The following is a 22586-nucleotide window of genomic DNA, read 5'->3' as shown; positions in this document are numbered from 1 at the left end:
TATCTGACAGTAATTTTCTGGTCGCCTGGAGTTGTGTGCTGTGGTTTAATCTGTAAAGTGACAATCCAAATCAGCGAGTTAGGTATAAACACTTGTCTTACAGGGGGCCTTTTTTTTAACAATTTTGGTAACAGGGTCTGTTTAAGGGTAATATCTTATTCAGAAGTATCAATTAAAATGCATAATGCATTTCTGTTTACATGTAAATAAAATCAATTTTAGGAAGAGAGTATTGACAAAGTGACCTTGGAAATGTATAATTGCTGACAGCTCTGTAAGCCATAGCAACCATTTAGCAGTTCAGTGAACACATATTAATTAAGGTGCAATTTGGCCGCTTTGTTGTATGCACCTCTGCGCTCTTTGTACCATCCTAATAAATAAAGACCTTTGTATTTACATCTGCCTTGTAGACTCATCCAATAAACTTATCAAGCAAGCAGAACAACCTTGAATTCTCAGAAAATGGTTAGTTGACAGACAATAGCACAGACATAATGCAGTAAGTAAACACAAAGCTTTCCTTCTGTATAGACATTAAAGCTGAGCTCCAGAAAAACAACATTTAATACAGTTATGTATTCATTGAAAAGAAATGCAGTTAGTGTAAGTACCTGAATCTTTCTTTATATCAACCTCTTGTTATTCTTTGTAAAGTAGACCTCAGAATGGAAGTGGGAGGGTCAGTACTAAGAGCCAATCATGTTTTGCTGCATAAAAATGTGCTGACAAGAATTAAGATAACAAAGCATTCTGTGTGCAGCAGCCGCCCTCTTTGTCCAGCGATGTCCACGAGTGTCTCTACCATCCGGGACTCTCCCTCCTGATTGGCTGAGACACAGCAGCGGCACCATTGTCTCTCACTGCTTTCAAAGTCAGTTAGCCAATCAGGAGAGAGAGGAGGTGGGGCCAAACTGCAGTTCTGTGTCTGAATGGACACACAGAGCTGCGGCTAGGCTCGAGTGCCCCCATAGCAAGGGGCAACTCAACAGGAGGGGGGGGCAGGAGCACCAAAGAGGGACCCGAGAAGAGGAGGATCGGGGCTGCTCTGTGCAAATCGACTGCAATAGAGCAGGTAAGTATAACATGTTTGGTGTTTTTATAGGAAAAAAAAAAAAAAAAACGAGACTTTACAATCACTTTAACAGAAAAAAATGGCAGCAAGCACAGAACGTTATCAGCTCACAAGATCCCTAGTAGAATCAACAGGTATTTTGTATATCTACTAAACAGATTTACAATTGAAAGTGCTTTGTTATATTAAACAGATCAAAAGAGAGCAATTAAGAGAAATGTACCATTAAAGTATAACTAAAGGCAAGCCTGTCAGGTTTTTATTGCTTTCTATGTCCCTGGTTAGGGAGATTTACCCTCCTTATTTGTCCTGATTACCATCATCACCAAGAGTAAGGCTGGGTTCACACTGAAATCGGATATGGCTCACAGCAGGGGTCCGGTGCGTCCCTGTTCTCCGTTTCACCGACGTATCAGTCCTGAATTTTTGCCTGAATTCGGACCTGAAACAGAGCCAAAGACGCACAATGTGCTCCATGGCGACCCCGGAGATGTGTGAACTGGCTCCATTGAGAGCCGGTCACACTCACCAGTCATGCGAATTGGATGCGGTGAAGTCTGCATCCAATTTGCAATAATGTGAACCCAGCCTAAATGTAAAAGAAAGTCCAAAACTTTGAGTTGTCACCAGAATAGGGAAATAAAAGGAAATCTTCCAATGGGAATGCTAGCTTTTAGTAAACCCTGGTAACAACCAGGGATTTTCCCACACTACCTGCTTTGGCTATGAGACAGGAGACAGGCTATGAGACACAGACAGTGGTGGCTGGTGGTTCATATTTGGGGGGGGGGGGGGGCAAACAGTCCACCCGCCATCTCCTCCCTCCTCCTCCTCAGTGGCGAACGCAGAGGAATGCTTCTCTTCTCGGCCAATCGTGTGACTCTCTCAGGACCTGTTTCCTGATTGGCCGAGAGGAGAATCTGGAAGACAATAGCGAATATTAATTTGCTATTGTCACACAACTCTGCTCCCGAGCCCACCCTTTTTGAAACCTAGTAGAGCCTCTGTCTCTAATCACGTGCTTCTAAAAAAAAAAAAAACAAAACAAAAAAACCCCATTGGAATCCATGTGTCCGGCTCCCCTCCGCATGTAGCTTAGGGGGGCAGACGCATAGATTAGGGGGGTGGCGCCCCTGTGCCCCGTATAGACAGGCCGCCACTGCACAGAGATGGCAAAAAACAGTGGTTATAACCTCCGTCTTACAAAATTAAAAAAGTGTTGCCTTTAGTTCTACTTTAAGCGCATTATAAACCTTTCTACCTGCACCTTGTATTTTTCTTCTGCAAAAGATGTGCATTGATTGTGTAGTTTCATGGTGTCATTTGTTGCAGGACATAGCAGAGTAAATCTTCACAATGCTGTGTCGTAAGTTTCTGTTTGTTATCAAACATAAGGCATGCGACATGGCAAATCACAGGTTAATACATGACTTCTGTCTGTCATCTGAGAACTAATAGTTCCTGTGAAGAAACTACATATCCCTCAGTCCCCGTCTCATCCAGTCTAGAGTTTTGCAGGTGGGAGCTGCACAGTAATTAGATTTAACACATACACAATCAGGCAGATGAATTAACAGAGATCTCATCATGCTGCAAAAGATGTTTCATCACATTAGCACTCCCCTATTTGTGGTACAACACAGAGAAATGGCAAGGCATGCATTTGATGCTGTGATCGTGAACAAGAAGTTGCCTTTCCCTTTGGCGAACAGAGACAAGCATAATAACTTAAAGTAAAACTAAAGGCAAAACCTTTTTTTTAAATTTTGGACAAAATCGAGAGGTATTAAAACACCTGTCAGTTTTTATTGGTGTTGGTGTCCCTGTTAGGGTGCCCTTGATTCACCCTATCTAATTGTCCTGTTTAACATTATCATCCAAAGTGAAAATAAAAAAAAAATCCCAAATTTTGGGTTGACCACAGAACACTATGGGTACTTTCACGCTGGGGCGGTGCTGGCGCTAGCGGTAAAGTGCCGCTAGTTTTAGCTGTGCTTTTCAGGCGCTAGCAGGGGGGTTTTAAGCCCCACTAGCAGCCGAAGAAAGGGTTAAAAGTGCCCGTGTTGCGGCATGTGGTTTTGGATCCCTGGGTTTACTATTCCCTGGGGATTATTGCTGCCTCATACATTAGTTGTATTTACCATCCGGTTGGTTTGGGCCCCCTTTTTGTTGATAGTCCACATACTGTATATATTTTTTATTGATCCACAGAATGGAGCCCACTTATCCCATTGTTCCAGGCACTTTGGTGCACACCCACACACATGCTCTCTGTGCTTCCATCGGACCCTGTCACCACAGCTTCCGGACCAGGCATTCTCCATTGCCTAGGCTCTCTGGCGGTGTGTGCTCCACACTAAGCAGATATGCGAGTTTTGAAGGATGGTTATTCTTACCTTCCCTTTATTCATTACCATATTTTTGTCAAGTTTGGTTTATAAATGGTCTACTTTGACATACTTATATTTCTTTGTAGATTTATCATGCATCCCCCCTGAAGATTGGTTACATGCCCTGAAACGGTTCGGCCTTACCTAGATGCAACTCATATATACCCACGTGATCTTTGGATTCAGGCACTATCTAGAATACAATTGTTATATTACAGTGATTTTTACCATTGAGGATATCGTATTTGTACATTTTGTTTATGGCTTTTAACATGTAAATGACTTTGATACATGGTTTGTAATATTATGTGTCTTTATATGCATGTACTGTTTGCTGTGTCTACTCCATCATGGCAAACAAATAAATAAATATGATTTTACATTGATTTTTTCGATTAGCCACAACATATATACCTCATTTAAAATTCCGATCTCTTCCTTCTGTACCTGATTAGGGATGGAGATGCATGTTATTATGCGTCTCACTCAAAGTCCCAAAAACCCCTTTGTTACTCCAATCTATGATCAGTTGAGTCTCATTGACTCGGTGATCACAGAGCGCGGTGCACAGGCAGCTCATGCATGGGAGGGCGGAGCTGGTGGATGTTAGAGACCTTGCACTCCTCCACCTTCCGTTTGAGGATGCCCCACAGATGTTCATTAGGGTTTAGGTCTGGAGACGTGCTTGGCCAGTCCATCACCTTTACCCTCAGCTTCTTTAGCAAGGCAGTGGTCGTCTTGGAGGTGTGTTTGGGTTTGTTATGTTGGAATACTGCCCTGCGGCCCAGTCTCTGAAGGGAGGGGAATCATGCTCTGCTTCAGTATGTCATAGTACATGTTGGCATTCATGGTTCCCTCAATGAACTGTAGCTTCCTAGTGCCGACAGCACTCATGCAGCCCAAAACCATGACACTCCCACCCCCATGCTTGACTGTAGGCAAGACACACTTGTCTTTGTACTCCTCACCTGGTTGCCGCCACACACACTTGACACCATCTGAACCAAATAAGTTTATCTTGGTATCAACAGACCACAGGACATGATTCCAGTAATCCATGACCTTAGTCTGCTTGTCTTCAGCAAACTGCGGGCTTCCTTTTGCATCATCTTTAGAAGAGGCTTCCTTCTGGGACAACAGCCATGCAGACCAATTTGATGCAGTGTGCGGCGTATGGTCTGAGCACTGACAGGCTGACCCCCCACCCCTCCAACTTTTGCAGTAATACTGGCAGCACTCATATGTCTATTTCCCAAAGACAACCTCTGGATATGACGCTGAGCTAGTGCACTCAACTTCTTTGGTCGACCATGGCGAGGCCTGTTCTGAGTGGAACCTGTCCTTTTAAACCGCTGTATGGTCTTGGCCACCGCGCTGCAGCTCAGTTTCTGGGTTTTGGCAATCTTCTTATAGCCTAGGCCATCTTTATGTAGAGCAACAATTCTTTTTTTCAGATCCTCAGAGTTCTTTGCCATGAGGTGCCATGATGAACTTCCAGTGACCAGTATGAGAGAGTGAGAGCGATAACACCAAATTTAATACACCTGCTCCCAATTCACGCCTTGTAACACTAACGAGTCACATGACACCGGGAAGGGAAAATGGCTAATTGGGCCCAATTGGGACATTTTCACTTAGGGGTGTACTCACTTTTGTTGCCAGCGGTTTAGACATTAATGGCTGTGTGTTGAGTTATTATGAGGGGACAGCAAATTTACACTGTTGTACAAGCTGTACACTCACTACTTTACATTGTAGCAAAGTATCATTTCTTCAGTGTTGCCACATGAAAAGATAGAATAAAGATTTACAAAAATGTGAAATGTGAGGGGTGTACTCAGTTTTGTGAGATACTGTATATATATATATATATATATATATATATATATATATATATATATATATATATATATATATAAGCAGCCTTATATAGTGTGGGGCATGGACTTAGCCCCCTGAGCCATGATTGCCTAAAGGTACCCTGTCTTTGGTCAATCATGGCTCTCACAGCAGAGCGCGCTGTGATGAGTCAAAGCTTGCAGGTCAGGTGCATGCCTTAGCCAATCATCAGACATCAATCCACTGTGATCTCGCAGTGCATTATGTGTAGTTCTACGGCGCTCGAATTTGCTGCGAAAGCCCCATAAAGTTCGATATTCGCCGAACGGGCGAGCACCACGATGTACGAGTCAAACTTACATTCTAACTTACTTACGAGTTGAACTTACATACGTTCTACTCAAACATTGGGCTCATCGCTAATTACACATACTAGCAGATTTAAATACACTAACAAATTGAAGCTGAACTCCAGTTAATACTTTATAAGCAGTTACACCAAAAAGTTGTTTTCCTTTTTACATACATAAATAAAAGTTCATTGTAAGCACCCCATCACTAGTAAATGGTTTGTCTCATCTCAGTTTTTCAGGCGGACCTGATTGGACCCTTCATTCACTCCTATGGAGCGGCGGATGTCAGCGAGGTCATGTCTGCTGACACCCGTTGCTATGCAATCTGAATGCCCTTGAAAGCCAGGCGGATGGTGACCCTATTTTCCATCCGTCTGGCGAATCGGATGGGATCCGATGATGACAGACAGTCGGTCCGTTTTGATCCGATCTCCCCATAGATGAGAGCGGGGCTCTGACAGGTCCATCTCTGCACAGTGAGCGGGGATGGACCTGTCATCCGCCTGCTCAGCGGGGATCAACGGAACGATCCCTCGTTGAGCAAAGCGGAGTCCACGGGCGGACTGCCCATGTGTAAGGACCCTTACTGGGGTTGATTTACTAAAACTGGAGAGTGAAAAATCTGGTGCAGCTGTGCATGGTAGCCAATCAGCTTCTAACTTAATTTAAGCTTTGACAAAAAAACTAGAAGCTGATTGGTTTCTTTGCAGAGCTGCACTCTTCAGTTTTTAGTAAATCAACCCCATTGGCTGGATGACCAGATGAAAATATAATAAAGAAAGCCTAATGTCACGTACACACGAGCGGACTTTTCGACCGGACTGGTCCGACGGACCGAATCCGGCGGACAATCTGACCATGTGTGGGCTCCATCGTACTTGCAGCGGACTTTTTCGTGTAAAAATCTGACGGACTTTAGATTTGGAACATGTTTCAAATTTGTCCGACGGACTCGAGTCCGGTCAAAAAATCCACTCGTCTGTATGCTAGTCTGACGGACAAAAACCAACGCTAGGGCAGCTATTGGCTACTGGCTATCAACTTCCTTATTTTAGTCCGGTCGTACGTCATCATGTACGAATCCGTCGGACTTTGGTGTGATCATGTGTAAGCAAGTCCGTTCGTTCAAAAGTCCGTCGGAAGTCCGTCAAAAGTCTGTCGAAAGTCCGTCGGAAAGACTGTCGGACATTTTATGCCGAAAAGTCCGCCCGTGTGTACAGGGCATTAGAAAGAAAATGAATGAGGCCATCTGCAATATAATACATGTTTTTTTTTTGTTTTTGTTTTTTTAGTTTAGTACCACTTTAAGGTTAACACTCACTAACTGAAGTAGAAAAATTACTGAACAAGATAAGGGAAAAAAGGGTTGCTGCTGCTATTATTATGGGAGAACCCCCATAAACATATGATGGAAAGAATAAGCAAGCTGCGCTACCCTATCCTGCCCATATACACCTGTATCAAATCAAATAAATAAATAAAATATATATAATACTGATGTGCATGACTGTAAATATACAAATTAGGAGCTAGTGCTCGAAAAGTACTTAGTGCAAAATACAGACAAGGGGGTTATTTACGAAACATAAATCCACTTTGCACTACAAGTGCAAAGTGCAGTAGAAATTGCACTGAAAGTGCACTTGGAAGTGCAGTCGCTGTAAATCTGAGTGGTAGATCTGAAATGAGGGGAAGCTCTGCTGATTTTATTATCCAATCACGTGCAAGCTAAAATGCTGTTTTATATTTTCCTTGCATGTCCCCCTCGGATCTACAGCGACTGCACTTCCAAGTGCACTTTCAGTGCTATTTTAAGTGCACTTTGCACTTGCAGTTTGCACTTGTAGTGCAAAGTGGATTTGCCTTTAGTAAATAACCCCTATGGCGTAATAAGTCCACACTTGTGCTCCACCTGTCTAGTGGTTCTGCCTGGCGGTGGGGTGTAAATCTCAGGCTTGGATGGACAGAAATACAAGCATTTGACAACTTTCATCAATTAATTTAGCTGTGCGTTTTGCTTTTTGCCTTGAGTTCAGCTTTAACTGCACACATTTCATGGCTACACCAGATACATCCATTTCCTTACATACCCTTTACCTGAAACATTTCACAGAAATGGATGGAAAATTACGAAGTTTATTGTTATCTTATTCTCTATACTGACATCACAAATGCATTGCACGAGTTTGATGCATGTTGTACAGAGGGAGTATTTATAGTAAGATTTAACAACAACACAAATATTCCCGAGCAGTGCCTACAGCATTCATAATGAGTGATTGCGTAATCATAATGTGTATCAAAGGAGAGGCCTTATCTTCACCAAGAGAATGCAGCAGATAAAATGAATAAAAGGCAAAGCAAATGTATGTGAGACAATTAGCTGACATGCCATGACCAATATCTCTATGTGTGAATTTTTTGACATGCTGCTACAAACTCCTCTAGTCAATGTCATTTTACAGAACGATGTGCCTGCAACAGGCCCCAACCCGTTCGAAATAGTTTCGATTCCCACGCAGCAAGTTTCATCTATCTTTATGCCGTTTCCCCCTTAAATAAATTATAAAGATTAATCATCTACAGAAGTATCAGTGTGTCCATTGTATCGCCATAATTACAAACATACAGAAATGACATGAATTCTGTTGAATCTAGTTAGCCACAGAACTTGTATAAATAGCGGCGTCACTAATTATAGCAATGCATTGGCAACCCTAAGTTGAGCGTTCTTAATTTTATAATCTTTTATATTCTTTAAAAGTAAAGGAGCATGTGCTTGATTTTCTTGATTTTCTTGTAAAACAATAGATTCATACTGACTCATTCTTTGTCATCAATGTCTAAATCACACTTGGCCTACAATAAACTACAGGTGATCCACACTCCACTAGTATTTATTTGTTCATGGCTGAAAGAAAATTGATCTTAAAAACGTCATAGACTGAGGGAATGTGATGTTTCGAAACCTAAGGCAAGCCATAGATCAGGGCTCAAGATTTCAAGTCCTGAGCCACTAGCCAGGTCTTAAAAGTTACTCGCCACCCGTTTCCCCATCCAACCTCTACCCTACCCCGCCCCTAATTCCATCCCTAAACACACCCCTAAACACACCCTCCTAAATTATTGCATGAAATTACACTGTTAATATTTATTTTTGTAACTTAATCCTGCATAAAACATTTAAAGCAGAGTTCCAGCCAAAAATGGAACCTCATCTGATTCCCCTCTCTTTCGGTGCCACATTTGGCACCTTTCAGGGGGAGTCGGAGAGCCGGAGACCGGGCCACGGTGATCTACATCAGCAGCTTGGTCCCCCTCCTCCTCCCTCCTCTTCTTCTCCAGCTAGCAAAAGAGCGCAGCACGCTTCACGCATGCGCAGTAGGGGTCTGGGCGTGAAGCTGAATGGCTACACTGCCGGGTTCACTTAGTAGCAATGGCCACAGCAGCACCCGACCAGCCAATCCGAAGATCGCCTGCGGTGCCCACATCGCTGGACTCCAGGACAGTTAAGTGTTCCAATGTTAAAAGTCAGCAGCTACAGTATGTGTAGCTGCTGACTTTTAATTTTTAAAGGGGCGGGCGGACCTCCTCTTTAACAACAACTTTAACAATATTAACATAAAGCATATCAGTACCCATTAGTGCAGCCTCATCAGTGCCCATCAGTGCTGCCCTATCAGTGCAGCTTCATTAGTGCCCATCAGTGCAATTTATCAGCACCCATCATTGCCGCCTCATTGGTGGCCATCAGTGCAGCCTATTAGTGCCCATCAGTGCAGCATTTCAGTGCCCATCAGTGCAGCATATCAGTGCTGCAGCCTCATCAATGCAGCTTATCAGTGCCCATCAATGCAGCAGGGATGAATCAGAAAGAGAGCGGGGATCTCCTGCTGTGATACAGCTTGCATATGAAATGCCAGCCGCTGTCAAATAAAGTCCCGCCTCCTTGACCAGCATTGGACCAGTGTGCTGTCTATCATAGGCGCCGGTTCAGGAGGCAGGACTTTGCTTGACAGTGGCTGGTGTTTCATATGCAAGCTGTATCACAGCAGGAGATCCCCGTTCTGTGTGATCCGCCTGGCTCTCCTCCTGACAGTTTCCTGGCTGACTGCTTCTGGCATAAGTGGTGCAGCCTTTTTTTACAGGGCATCAGAGCAGCCCGGGGAGCAGGAAGCCCCCCTCTGGGCCGCTCTGATGGTCACACTGCTTCTGCCAGAAGCAATCAGCCAGGAAACTGTCGGCCCAGTCCGCTGCTGCTCCACAGTCACCCTCCACTTATTTCCATTAGCCAAATGCGAGCAGGCTTGATTCCCCCATCAACACTCAACGTATCCCTCCCGCGGTGCTATTGTGTCCTGCTGGCGGGGCAGGGGGGCACTGGAACCTTCCCTGCTGGCAGAACACAATGATTACTGCTAGTGGCTCTAACCAATGGAACGACTTGGGTACAGCCAGGCTGCCCATAGATGGTTTGAGTCTCGGCCAGTCCTGCTTTTCTATCCAAGATTTGATCCACCTATGGTTGGCTAAAATTCAGACCGTTTAAAGGTTTAGCTAGCATACTAATCTATTTCCTGTAGGTTGGAAGAGTTCCCCGTTACAGCCTATGATGACAAGGGAGCACTAGGTTATCTATAACTCCCTTTATTCTGTATTAAAGGATGACACAGCAAACCTTCTAGTCCACTAGACTAGACCGCAGTCACATTTGCACACTATAGACAATAGTCTTGTCTCATCTTTGCCCATTTTAAGGAAATTGATCAGGATGAATGCCGTTGGGCCAATTCTTAAAATCTGTGGTAAATAAATACTTTACCCACTTCAAATCTGGAGCAATTTTAAAGTTTTCCACATGCATGTAAAATCAGCATTTTTTGCTAGAAAACTACTTAGAACCCCCGTATACTACATATTTTCTGAAAGAAGAGGTTCTGTAGACTAACTTTTTGGTAGTTTCAGCCCTTTTCACCTCTGCAAATGTGATCGGGTCAGCAGTGGAGCCGCCCAGATCATTTTTATTAATCAGCAAACCTCTGGCTGATTACTCCTACAGAGCTATTGTGTTCTGCCAGCAAGGGGCCTTGATCACTGCTAGGGGCTATGACTGCTGGCATTAATCACATACAAAAAAATTTGACATTCTAGTTGTACTGAAATCAATCAATGGATTGACTTCAATACAACCAGCCTGCCCACAGATGGATCAAATCCCAGCGGCTCCCTGCTGAACTTTGATCCACCTAGGCCCGGCTTTACGTGCAACCAATACTTACTTGAGCCAACCACTAGTTTGCCTTCACAGTACTAAAAATTGTTGGCTTTTGGTCTTCAGTCCCTCTTACCACCCTTTGGGACAACCTTCTTACTGCAATCCTGGTGCCATTTGTAACTGGGAGGTTTGTAGTTAGCAGTGCAGTTGGTGTTTTGGGTAAGGCATCATGATTATTATATTTATGATTATGCAGGATTTATGTAGAGCTATCAGTTTGCACAGCACTTAATAAGCATGTACCCAGATCCCAGCAGTTGTGACAGTAAGCAGGGTAAATCCTGCTGGTGGGTTCTATGTTGGCTATTTTTAAAGGCTAGGCAATGTTGGCCTTTTGGCCCCCACTGTGACTACACATCCATAAACCAATGCCTTGGTGATTGGTGACTAAAACATATTACATTATTCTCCCCAAATTGAGCTTCTTGCCTATTATTATTATTATTATACAGCATTTAGCATATAGCGCCAACAGTTTACTCAGCACTTTACAATAAAAAGGGAGACAGTACAATTACAATACAGTTGGATACAGAAGGAATAGAAGGGCCCTGCTCGTGGAGCTTACAAGGTGATGGCTGCAGGGGATAATCTGATGGGGGGGGGACTCAAGTACAGTTCTTAGGTGGAGGTGGTGTAGGCTTCCCTAAATAAGCGAGTTTTCAAGGATCGCCTAAAGGCGGACAGAGTAGGAGCTGACCAGACATACTGGGGCAGGGAGTTCCAGAGGATGGGGGAGGCTCTGGAGAAGTCCTGTAGGCGAGCAAGGGAAGAGGTAACAAGGGAGCAGGAGGTCCTGGGAGGAGCGGAAAGGACGATTTGGGGGATATCTGCAGATGAGGTATTATGATTACTTATACTAAATCACAGGCTGCCTCTCCAACAGGTGCCCCTTACACATTTATGAAAATATTCATATGTTTTGGCATGCTAATTTATCTAGACACAACAGGCATAGATCTGTATTTATTAAAGTCCTACACATTGAAACTGAAAAGAATTTAAACTCATTGCAAATTATTACAGATGCAAGCACTTTTTCAAGTCCGAAAGCGGGCCATCATAAAGCACCCTAGATCTTTGGATGACCTGCTAGAGCTGCAATGCGAAAGATATCAAAGATCCTATCCAGTCCATCTCCATACTATGCATAGCTGGAAATTTCACCAGTGCTTTGAAAAATAATAAAGGCATAATTTTAGCTGTGTATTGGTTCACATCACCTGCACTTATTGTTTGGCTGTAGTGCTGTACTATAGAAAAGAAGGTTATGTTAGCAGTTCTTGGTAATCAACCCATCAGCGTGTGGCTTTAAATAGTTAATATGCCTATTGCTCTAATTGTGGTATCTTTATAAACAAATACAGCATAATACAGTATTCAACTGTCTACAATGATGATACTTTACCAAAGGTGGTTAACATTATATTAATATTTACCCAGTCAAGTCAGACATAGAGGAATCACAACAGACAATGTATGTTCACAGCCAGAGCCAGCTTTATATTGTATACAGAGAGAGACTGGAAGTCACACCACACCATTGTGGATAAGCAGGCGTTATTTTAATTTTCGGGGGTCAATTAAACCTACATATTCCAGTGAAAACTCAGGCCTTCTTCCACTATCTTGGCGCTATGGAGCTGGTAAGTCTAACAATAAAAAATTTCATTCCTTAATCTCAGTGATTCAGTGCATCACAGTGATTCTATAGTGTCAGCTGCCACTAAAAATGCAATAAAATGCCAAAAAAACCCAGTTCATACAATATGGTAAAATATCCACAGGTAATTCAATCAGTACCCCTGATTACTAAAGCAGCGCTACCGTCAGTTCTTATGACCAGCTTTCATATGATAAATAGCACATAAATAAAAATTATAAAAAATTATATCTCTGTAATTTTTGTGTTACTGAATTGTGTGCATTAGAAGTACAGGAGTGATAGTACTGTTATAATGGTCCTAAAATGCACCAGAAACCTAATCACATGCTTGCTTATAGAGTCTACTATAGGTCAGATGTATTGTATATGCAATTTTAATTGAGTAATTTATCGACCTGGGCTCAGATATGCCCTATGTTGAATTTTAGGTGTAACGCTGATAGATTTTTATCTACCGCTGAAGTAAATCTAGTGGGTCACTTATTATAGGAAGTTATATTTGCCTCTGTTCCAGCTTGGCTGGCGTTGCGTGTAGTTCCACACTGTGCCGGTAGGTGTCGTTGTCGCCATGGGCCAGTGTTGGAAAAGCAACGTGTTGAAGCGTATGAGTGCTCCTCTGTCCCGGGGATAACTCGGTGGAGGTGGTCCTCGAGTTGCATTCTGGGCAAGGGTATTTATGGGACAGACGCCATGTTCTGGGGTTTGTTTTCAGCCACCTGCTGGCCCTCCTGGCCGACAGGTATGTGTTAAGAGTACCACCTCGTGGTCCTCCATTCCGGAGGCCCACGTCGCTGCGGCGTGTGGGTGGGCCCAGAAGCCTGTCTGGGGCCTACCACAGCAGCCGAGGAATGGTCCTGAGCTGTCTATCCAGAGTGAAGAAGCTGGACAACCGAGAAGATCCCAGGGGAGGACCCGTCATGGAAGGATCATGCAGAGTGCTGGTCTGGAGAGGGGCCTCGTGACTCGGTTGGAGGACGTATCCTGAAGTAATCTTACTGCATAGTACTGCCGGGTTGGCTTAAAGGTTCAAGTGCTGTGTCTGACATTCATCGCAAACCATTACATCCTGTGGCAGAGGTAAGGGTTTTATTTCAAACAAGTCTGTGGCAGAGACTTTTGTTTGTGCTACGTACTGGCTGCTAGACAAGTGAGAGAGGTCTATCCAGGTGAGCAAAGATTGAATCCCACAAGGGGAGCGCATTCAACTACAAGTGTTCAATTACTAAGAATGTTCTGAAGAATACTAAGGAAAGGTATTTGAGCTTCCCTGCAGCTTTCCTTCTGCCTCTTATCTGCTACTTCCTTTATTTGTTCATTAAAGCATTGGAAAACCTACTCAAGTGTTTGGTGCTTATATCGTCCAGAGGTAAACTCAACGGAACCCTAGACCCGGTGCCGGTGAAACAGAGGTATAGAGAGTGAAGGTAACAAGCCCGCTTTAAACCAGCAGCTCCACCGAGAGTTAGTGCTACATAGGTATACAAGTTATGTGGATCTTTACGCAGATTATGTATTGACCTCCAAGCTAAGTAGTGACGGCCGCCTAAGTGCAATTTTGCAGATATGAACGGTTTGGCACTTGAGAGGTTAATGCTTAGGGCCACGCCCTCAGAGAAAGTTGTGATGATGAAACGCATCAGCGCGTGTCCTTACGGCAACCGGAAGTGACGTTTTGCGTTCCATGGCCAGGAAGAGACAATCGGAAGTAAGCGGTGGACGCTGTCTTCCTAATACACGAGAATCTTGCATCTCTCCTGTGCAGTGAATAACTAAATAAGAACCATCTTACTGTCAGATTTTTTTTTTTTTTTATAAATTCTTTATATTTTCCAAGAAAAAACATAATTCCATTACATCATACATATTCCATAACAGTCAATGTACAGAAATAAGTGCATATATTCCTAACATATTTTCACTTTAAACACTGCCTCCATCAAACCCTGTTTATTACTATATACTATATGTAAACCATATTCCTATATTTCAGTTATCCTATTATTTTAATCCAAAATTTAAAAAAAAGAAAATGTAAACACCTGTATGAATATATATATATATATATATATATATATATATATATATATATATATATATATATATATATATATATATATATATATATATATATATATATATATATATATATATATATAAACCCTCCCCCCCCCCGTCCCAGAGAATATGGACAACCCATTCGTAGTACTCCGAGATGTGACAGAAAGGACCTCACTCATCCCCCCCCCACTCCCCAGTAGCCCCCTCTCCTCTTCAGAGTATACAAATACCCCCTATGAGGCCCATGTTTCAGTATATTGTTCCTTTCTATCTTGCGCTGTAAGCGCTAGATCCTCCATTATTCCTATACTTCTGACTTTATTAACCACTTGCTGCTCTCCTGACAGGGGGGCACAGCCCCCCTCGGATCCCACCCAGGACCACCATCATGCTGCCCAGAACCACCAGGATGGCCATCCACACTGGACCACCAGGTATGCCCCCCCTAGACCCCCAGGGAAATACTAATCTGTGCCCAGGCAGCTGCCAATCAATGCCCAGGCAGCTGCCAATCAGTGCCCACTCACTATGCCTACCACTGCCAGTGCCACCAGGGATGCCTATCAGTGCCTCATATTAGTGCTGCGTATCAGTGCCCATCAGTGCCACGTATCAATGCCCATCAGTGCCGCTTATCAGTGCCACCCATAAGAACCTATCTTTGCAGCCTTTCAGTGCCCAGTGTCGCCTATCAGTGCCCACCAGTGCCACCCATGAGTGCCCATCAGTGCCGCCTACCAATGCCCATCAGTGCTGCATATCAGTGCCACCCATCAGTGCCGCCTACCAGTGCCCAACGTCAGTGCTCGCTTATTGGTGCCACCGCATCGGTGCCACCTTATCAGTGCCTGTCAGTGTCACCTTATCAGTGCCCATCAGTGAAAGAGAAAACTTACTTATTTACAAAATTTTATAACAGAAACAAAAGCAAAACTTTTATTTTTTTCAAAATTTTCGGTCTTTTTTTATTTGTTTAGCAACAAATAAAAACTGCAGAGATGATCAAATATCACCAAAAGAAAGCTCTATTAATGGGAACAAAATGATAAAAATTTAGTTTGGGTACAGTGATGGATGACCGCGCAATTGTCATTCAAACTGCGACAGCACTGAAAGCTGAAAATTGGTCTGGGCAGGAAGGTGTATAAGTGCCCTGTATTGAAGTGGTTAAGCCACATGGCAATGGGAGGTGGCCGTGAGTCCTTCCAGCACAAAGTGATGCATGCTTTGGCTGCATTCACCAAGTGACATAGCACTGATTTTTTATATTTCTGAAGTGGGATTTGTGAACAGTGGAGCAAAAAAAAAAGCCGGGTCATCTGGTATCTGGAAATCTGTAAATTTTTGAGAGATCCTTTGTACCTCCAGCCAGTACTGTCTAATCTCTAAACATGACCAAAAAATGTGTCAGATTTTATGGAGCCTGTCATTTGAGAAGAATAAAGGATAATAAAATGGAATTACGCCATTGTGAGTTTTTTTCTATCCGAGTACCTATGGGATATCCAGTACATCTCTGACACCCTCCATGACGTGGATGACACGTAACATATCAAGGCCTGATGTGTTCTACTTTCTGGTGAGTGAGAACCCCTAAGGGGAGTATGACACACGGCTTGAGGAGTCTGGTATGAGGTGCACATCTTCAATATCACATTAGGACCACCATCTATGTCTCTCTGGACTACGATTTATCATCATTATAAAAGAAAGTAACAGAAAATCCCCAATTTTGTGTTGTCCCAGAAGTGTAATAGAGGGGAAATCTTCCAAGGGGGACACTAGTTCTGGTAACCGGGGGGTCCCCAAGAGATTCCCTTAATTTGCAGGGATTTTCACTCACTTCCTGTTTTGGCTATTGGAAAGGAAGTGAAGGAAAATCACCCCAATGGGACACAGATGGCAAAAAATAAACTAACAGGGATTATGACACCCCCCCCCCCCTTACTCTATACAAAATAAAAAAAAATAAAAAGTTTACCTATAGTTCTACTTTAACTACTTAAAATGTTTCAGAGTTTATAACTGTCAGATGTGGTACACAAAAGGGTGGGGTGGGGCAGAACCAAACCCTCCTCTCCTTTACAGCCAAGGAAGCTGCCATCTTAGCCTGTGTTTGATCTGCACGTGTGATCAGTTATGACACTAGCCATTTGATGGCTTGACAGTTCAGTTGAGAGCTCAAGCACTTGTGAAAGTAATCATGTGTTGCTTGCCTTGAATGTGTCTGTGTTGGAAGACAAGTAAAGCGATGGGTTTAGTTCTGCTTTAATAAAAAGTGCTTGAGACGTGTTTTATCCCGACTAGTGCCATTGCCCATAGCAACAAATAAGGTTCTATCTTTCATTTTTTTCCCACACAGCTAAGAAGATGAAAATTTAATAGCTGATTGGCCGCACTTCAGTTGAGACAACATTTTTCTCACATACCTTTTCATTATTGCCTCCAAGGTGCCCATCTGACATCAGTAAGGCTAAAGCTGGCCATACACCTATAGATTATCTGCAGATTTTCTATGGTTAGATGGAAAAAGTGCAACAGATTTCTCCATGTTCGCTAAACTGTGTGGATGGAGGAATCTCCCACTTTTTCCATCTAACCATAGAAAATCTGCAGATAATCTATAGATGTATGGCCAGCTTTAGTATGGACATATCTATTGTTCTTCAGAAATAAGTCTGTGAAGCATTTTTAAGGATGCAGTGTGTGAATTTTGGTTTGGATCTTATGGAGCAGTATACAAACGTGTCTGTTGTTCCCTTTGCCATGCACCAAATCACTTCCAATGCACCTTGACCTTAAACTGAACTAATGTTAATTGCAACCCATTCTATGTTTGGTTTTGTTCTCAGTGTATACTTACAGCCCTGAAGGGCAGCTGTAGATGGGCCTTCTAGGCCCTGCCTGCATCAGACTGAATTCACCATAGCTGGAATATTACCCCATTGCTTATGTGGTTAATTGAATCTTACAAGCAGCAGCCTTGTGTGCTTGAATGTTTTGCTGATTGCAGTGCAATGCATGTTAGTAGTCCACAAGCTAATCTTTGCACTGTGTTTGGCAAAGCCAACATTGAAAGGGTGGTGCAGATGGCCTTTCGGGTGGACATCTGTGTCTGCCCTACTTAGATTCTAGTGTCTTACCCTAACGAACTACATGTCCCAGCACTTCTCTGATCCTTGTCATAAAATCTAGAAACCAAGGTAGGAAATAGACTTGTCTGTTCTAACATATTAATAGTAACAATACCAATTTAATGCAGCATATAAGTTTAATATTATGATGATTAAATAGTCATCAAGATTATTTTCTCAGTGAATAAGTCTTATTTGTTAGAAGTGAAATTGCTTGTGTTGCCCAGAGCAACCAATCAGCTTTCTATTGTAATCCTCCTAGTTAGAAACTAAAAGGGTACATTTACCATGGGCAACACCATCTTCTCATTAGAGCTCTCAGGCCAAAGCCTGTGCAGGGAAAGTAACAATGGAAAGATGTGCTTTGGCTGACTATTGACTGAGGCTTGGTTCACACTGGATGCCAATGTGGCTTACAGCAGGGGTCTTGTGCGTCCTGGTTCACCGTTTCAGGTCCGATTTCAGCCCGAATTTTGGGCTGAATTCGGACCTGAAATGGACCAAAAGACGCACAGGACTCCAGTGCAAATTCGCACCGGAGCCGTATCAGAGATATGTGAACCGGCTCCATAGAGAGCCGGTCACATTCTCCTGCAATAGGGTGAACCCAGTCTGACAGATCATGAAGATTTCTATAACAGCAGCTACTGCTGCGAAGCAAAATTATCCAAATCAGTGTTCCTCAACCTTTTTACAGTCAAGGCACCCTTTAAAAATTATAGACAATTTTAGGAACCCCATTCTAAAATGTAAAAACTTTCAATGCTTTTACATAATGCAGCAACATCCACACACCTAGGACACCCAAAGCTATGGGTGATTTATTCTTCAAAAGCAAATACACTTTTGCAAAGTGGTACTGACTAGTATTCCAATGTTTCTCTTCTCCCTCAGTTTTTCTCTATCACTCAGCTAATGTGACCCCAGTGCTGACGGAGAGGGGTAGGGGAGGGTCAAACAAGGCTGCTGTGCAGGCAACTGACATTCTCCTTATCAAATAAAGATGCCATTGGTCGTTAGGACCCTGACAGCTAGAAGGTTGTGATGGTAACTAAAAGGCAGGCTTTATCCACACGCCAACCTGTATACAATTTTTGGGCAATTTTTTTGCATTTTGCCAAGGCACCATGGTTGAAAAAGGCTGATCCAGATCATGGTATATTATTATTATTACTAGTAGTAGGCACATTCAGTTGAACCTGTTTTGTAGCATTGTTTAACACTACAAAAGTCAAGTTACTACTGCCCATGCGCACCGCGCTTTCTGAATAGCCTGGCAGTGGGGGAGGAGGGGGGGGTGATCTTTCGCGGTGGGATCTCTCTGAAGTGGGGACAGGTACCTGTCCAAAGTAGGTACCCGCTCCACCCTCTCCCCGAAAGGTGCCAAATGTGGCACCAGAGGGGGGGGCTGATAAGCGGAGCTTTTACTTTAGGGTGGAACTCCACTTTAAGTGGGCCATAGATGGATGAAAATTTTGCTGGTTCAGTAGGGACTGGCTGAATTTCAATCCATCTATGGTCTAATTACGTAACTTGTGTGGATGGGGAAATCTGTTCATTTTTGTATTGTTTTAATCAGCTTGCTCACTAATAAAAAAAATGATCCATATATGGACAGCCTTACCCTGCTGCTCTAGGCATTGGGCCACAAGTGCCATTATAGTTAATACAGACCTGTATGTTTGGCATGTTTGGCATGGAAGATCACTGAATATTTACAGTTAAAAATATCTTCAGTTGCACTGCATTTTTGGTTGTTTGTGGCAGCCAGGTTCTTTATATGTACCAAACCCTATTGGGTTAGTTTACAAATGGAATACGTTGATTGATTAATTTAGCGAAGCTGTAGTCACTTCAATCATCCAATCATGTGCAAAGCTAATTCCTACTTTTTCTTTAGTTCCTCTACACAAGACCGGGTGCACAAAAGCTCTCTTATCTAAGTGACATACAGTAAATCCATATTTAGCAAATCACAATGTATGTGTCTATCGTATGCAAAAGCCAAATTTATCACAGTGCTTAAAATACAACAGAGTACAGGTAGACAAGCCAGGCGCACACTGAGCCCTGTCACTGCCTATGCTAGTTGCTCCAGTTGTACCACAGTTCCTATATCACAATGTTTCACTAGCTCATAATGCAGTATGATGTGAACACGGTATTAAAAAGTAACTCCTATAAACCTATGAATAAAATTTACTACTTTACCTTCATGTACAAAAGCCAGGGCTCTTAGGTTCTGGGATTCGCACAGCCATTTTTCTGAATGTAGTTTCCTCAGAGTTGACGTGTTTTTTCCAGACACAAGGTGAAAACACCTTAGGACTCTTCCTGTAAATGAATTAGGAGGTTATTCTCACAAAGCATTTAATGACCTCACAGGGCACGCCTCTACAGGCAGGTAAGCCTTGCTGAAGAATGCTATTGATATGCAGATAGGGCAATGAAAGCTCTCACCTGGTTCTCTATGAGCAGGACTCACTAAATGTCTCCACAGATACAGTGATTGCCAATTACCTCCTGCAATCTGTAGAGCTCTTAGATTTACATGTGTACATGTATATAAATGAGTTTTTACTTGTTGTTGCCTTTAAAGTCCCAAACGGGGGGGGGTCTTCTTTTTTCCTACATGTGTACTTGCTTCACTTAGCAATTATTTATTATTTCACAGGTTTGCGATTGCTTAAATTCTGTATGACATTCCGCTTGCTCAAGCATTTGACAGTCACTAATGCAAATGTCATCCTGATCATCCAACTTACATGTTGGGACCTGTAAAATATTTTGGGGAGTTTCTTTATAGGGATTCTGGATCAGGTCAGGGGAGACCAGATCAAGCCTTTCCTCCATGCAACTCTGTATTAACTACAAGATCACCTATTAAAAAAATTAAATGATGTAATAGGTACATGCATAAAAAAGGAGCAGCTCTAAAAGCATTGTTCAATGTGCTCTCAAAACAAATAAGGCACCAAACGTTGGGGTATTTATTAAAATGCATTCACAGGCAGCAGTGCGTGCAATCACAAATGTGTATATTTGCTCTAGCCAAAGCGTGCATATATGCACCATATAGTATGACGTGTTTTTTTTTTAAACAATCGCTTTTAGTGATGCCAAATGCAAAAAGCTAATGAGGATAGCTCCAAACACATTCTGCTATTTGTTATTTTAGGTACGTTACATAGTTAGTAAGGTTGACTAAAGACACTAGTCCACCCCCTTCAACCTGTGTATTTGTTGTATGTGTGTTCATGTCGATATTCATTTCCCATATCCCTGTATACTGTTTTCACTAAGAAGCAGTCCAAGAGTCTAAAACAACTATCAATACTTCCTGCTGACACCACCGGTTGTGGAAGGGAGTTCCACATCCTTGCCGCCCTGACAGTGAAAAAACCCCTACGCAGCTTAAGGTTAAGCTGCTTCTCCTCCAATTTCATTGAGTGGCCCCATGTCTTCTTACACTCCCTGAGACTAAATCGTTTTCTTCCTATGCTGGGATCACCATTGAGGTATTTGTATATTGCTATCATATCTCCTCTCAAGCGTTTAGTGAATTTAGTGCTTGTAATTGTTCCTCGTACCTGAGGTCCTCCAGTCCCCTTATTAATTTTGTTTCCCTTCTCTCTCCAGTTCCAGCACATGCTTCCTGAGGACGGCATACTCCAGATGTGGCCAAACCACAGTTTTATAAAGTGGCAGGATTATAGTTTTATCTCTGGAGTAAATTCACATTTTAAGCCCTGTTTCACATTTGTACCATTTGACATGTCAAATCGCATGTCACATCGGCGGCTAATGCTGGCAATGGCACCATCCTAATCAGTGTGACGCTGCATTTGCGGCGCCGCACCGATTTCAAAAGTAGTTTCTGTACTACTTTTTCCGATTTTGGGCTGCGATTAACATTGACATCTGTGCAGAAACCTGCACAGATGTCTCTGAAATTGCGCGCGAAATCTGGACTGACATGCGGGAGTGAAATCGTTGTGAGTTCAGCTGAACTCGCACGGCTTCCTTCCCACAGCTCAGTGTGAACCTGGGCTTATGCATGCTAATAGTCTGCTTGCAGCAGCTTGAAACTGCATGCTATTGCTCAGTCTGTCTTCTACTAGGACCCCCAGATCTTTTTCCATCCTGGACTCCCCCAGGTTTTCACCCTAACGAGCAGCTTGAATTCATTATTTTAGCCCCCAAGTGCATCACTTTACATTTTTCAATATTAAACCTCATTTGCCATGTAGTTGCCCACCCATTATTTTATTGAGGTCTTCTGGTAAAGTTTCTATATCCTGCAGTGAAGTTATTCCCTACTTATTTTTGTATCATCAGCAAACACTGAGATTGAGCTATTTATACCCACCTCTATATCATTTAAGAACAAGTTAAACAGAATTGGTCCCAGGACAGAGCCTTGGCGTACCTCACTTACCGCTCCAGACCAATCTGAGTACATGTTATTTATCACCACCCTTTGGAAGCGCCTCTGTAACCAGTTTTCTATCCAAGAACAAACCCTATGGTCCATGCCTACAGACCTCAGTTTGTAAATTAAGCATCTATGGGGGACTGTATCAAATACTTTTGGAAAAACCATTCTAATTACTACTAATGATAATATTCTCTCTGTAAATTCTTGGATAAAGTCCCTTATCATCCCCTCCAATAGTTTACATACTATCGATGTTAGACTGACAGGCCTGTAGTTTCCAGGAATATATCTCTGCCCTTTTTTGAATATTGGTATTACGTGGGCTTTTAGCCAATCAGATGGTACCATTTCTGTCAGT

At 42.8% G+C, this 22586-nt stretch overlaps 1 protein-coding gene across 1 annotated transcript in view; it reads right to left on the bottom strand.

Moving 5' to 3' along the window:
• LNX1 (ligand of numb-protein X 1) overlaps nucleotides 1-20131 on the bottom strand; it is a 301385-nt gene extending 281254 nt beyond the window's left edge. Inside the window, exon 1 of the mRNA XM_073608441.1 lies at nucleotides 20002-20131. The gene's annotated coding sequence lies outside the window, so the exon portion shown is untranslated. The remainder of the gene's footprint in view (nucleotides 1-20001) is intronic.
• Between the last annotated feature and the right edge of the window lie 2455 nt (nucleotides 20132-22586).

Source organism: Aquarana catesbeiana, linkage group LG01, assembly GCF_042186555.1.
Source record: "Aquarana catesbeiana isolate 2022-GZ linkage group LG01, ASM4218655v1, whole genome shotgun sequence".
Lineage (NCBI taxonomy): Eukaryota > Metazoa > Chordata > Amphibia > Anura > Ranidae > Aquarana > Aquarana catesbeiana.
The sequence above is the reverse complement of the archived record's forward strand: the minus strand, read 5'-3'. Positions and strand labels throughout refer to the sequence as shown.